The sequence below is a fragment of the Piliocolobus tephrosceles genome, chromosome 11, assembly GCF_002776525.5.
Source record: "Piliocolobus tephrosceles isolate RC106 chromosome 11, ASM277652v3, whole genome shotgun sequence".
Classification (NCBI taxonomy): Eukaryota; Metazoa; Chordata; class Mammalia; order Primates; family Cercopithecidae; genus Piliocolobus; species Piliocolobus tephrosceles.
Window position 1 is genome coordinate 77,941,450 of NC_045444.1, and position 2,439 is coordinate 77,943,888.

A 2,439-nucleotide genomic window follows, 5' to 3' on the forward strand; every position below is an offset into this window, starting at 1 on the left:
AGACAGACACACAATAAACCAAGAAGTGATCACACAACAGAAACGGAGGAGTGTACAGGGTCTGGGAACCAAGACAGCAGGTCCACATTCTCTACCAGCCAGAAGCAAACGGACACAGAGGGATCAAGTCCAGCTGCTGGTCTGCCTCTGGCCCCTGAACAGGGACTGGAGGAGGAGGATGTGGGTCCATCCCGGGAGGGCTGCCGGACCCAGTGGGGCAGACTGGAATGCCTTTTCCTGCTGTTCCCACCACCTGATGCCCTATCGCTTGAAAAACCACTTAAGTCTAGTGTATGACTTTGAAAGATTGTAATATATGCTCTGGAAAACATTCAGTAGTACAAAAGCCCTCCCTGGGTGCTCGCATCCTCTCATGGTTCACAACTGGTAGAAAGGTTCAGAAATCCTTGAGCTCTGGAAAGGTCCCAGGTCAGTCCTTGGGGAGCTAAGGTAGCTATGTTGGAAGAATCTGCTCAAGTGCGTTTCTTGATATCTGGGGAATTCTTTCAGGGAAGATCACTTCCAATTCAATAATGAGGTCCCCACGTTTCTCTGGCGTTTTGGGGAGGCAGAGGCCTTCTCCAGGAACTTTTCGCAGTATGGCAGGCCTGATGACATCTTTGAATACAATGGGTATGGTCCTGCCGTCCAGAGTGGGGACGTTCACTGTGCAGCCACACAGAGCCTCCCCGAGGCGGATCCTGGAAGGGTAAATCACATCAGAGCCATCTCTCTTAAAGATATTGTGTGGTTTGTCCTTTAAAACAAAGACGATCTCAGCTGGAATGTTGTTGGAGGTCTAGTCTCCTTCCTTGGGGAAGGTGATTTTGGTTCCTTCTTTCCACCCCTTCTTCACTTCGATGGTCAAGATTTTGTCTTCGTTTTGAATGCTCTTTCCTTCGGGGTTTAGCCGCTTGTGGGAGATTTTCATCTTCTTGTGACAACTGCTGTAGATCTCCTCAAGGGAGACTCGAAGGTTGTGGGTGACTGGGGGATCTTCCTTCTTTCGGGCGGGCTCTTGGACAGGGCGGCAGCGGCCAAAGTTCATGCTGGTGAAGCCACCCATGCCCTTAGGGAACCCAGAGAATGGGTCAGCAATGTCCATGCCTTCCTCCTCGTTCCGCTGCCCAAAAAAGGTGTCAAAGGGATTTCTGCCACCGAAGAACTCAGCAAACATGGCATGAGGGTCTCCATGGAATGTGTAGCTGAAAGAGGTACCATTGGCACCACCGTCGCTACCGCCACTGGGGCCCCTGCCCTTTAGGCCTTCCTCCCCGTAGCAGTCACTGAGCACGTCGTAGGCCTCGGCGATCTCCTTGAACTTCTCCTCAGCGCCGGGCTCCTTGTTCTTGTCCGGGTGGTAGCGCGGTGAATGGCGGCTGTAGACCCGCTTGACCTCCTCGTCTGAGGCGCCTCGGGCCAGGCCCAGCGTCTGGTAATAGTCTTTGCCAGTGGCCCCCGCCTGCGGCCCGCTCAGCCTCTGTCGCCGTCCCCCGGCCCCGCCGCCGCCCAGTCCAGACTCTGTACACTCATCCGGCCAGCAGTGGCTGTTATACAGAGATCACATTCTTTCTTTAATGGTTAATGGTAAATGGTAGTTACAGGAACAGAGGAGTGCAGTTGGCTTTTTAACCTGAGTTCTCATTTTAGCTGTGACTGGAGAGAACTGCGGTTTCAAAGCCCTGGGTGAGGATGTCCCCAGTGACAATGTCACTAATGCTATAGTCAAATCAGCTGCAACACCATTGCAATCACTTCTTGTCCTGCTTGCAGAGGTTAACACTATAGCTGGGACTTCAGAGGAATTGCAGTTAACTTTGATAGTTGTACATTTTGAATATGATGATTGTCAGGGTCAAACTAACTTGCAGCTGTGTAAGCTAAACTTTGTAAATAAAGAATTCAGACTAAGAATAAGCACTCTATGAATGGTGTTTTAAACCTTTTCTTGCCCTTAGAAGATTCACATTCACAACTTACTCCTCCTTCATGCCGCCATCATCTCTTCTCCGCACTGTTCTTGTCTGTCCTGTTGCTGTGGTCTTCTCATTGGTCTCTCAGATTCCATGCTTACCATCTCTTGTCTATCTTTTACACAGCAGTTGTAGTACTCATCTCAAAAGGCAGTTAGGTCGTGCCACTTCCCTGCTCTAAACCCTCTAGAGTGTTCTTATCTGATTCAAAGGAAATCCCAAATTCTAACTCTGTCAGACAAGCCCTGAGAATATGGCAGGACACCCTCTGCCTGGGCCAACTCTCTGGTATCCATCGCCAGCCTCCTTCACCTTTGCCCAGCCATCCTGGCTTTCTCTTTCCCCATCCATACTAGACAGGTCTTGCCTCAGGGTCTCTGCTTGGATTGTAAGTCTCAAAGATACACACTTGATGTACCCTTCACTTACTTTAGGTGTCTGCTCAAAAGTTACCTTATCAGCCAGG

At 50.3% G+C, this 2,439-nt stretch overlaps 1 pseudogene; it reads right to left on the reverse strand.

Moving 5' to 3' along the window:
• Window positions 1-454: 454 nt before the first annotated feature.
• On the reverse strand, window positions 455-1,991 carry LOC111545539 (annotated as a pseudogene).
• Window positions 1,992-2,439: the final 448 nt, after the last annotated feature.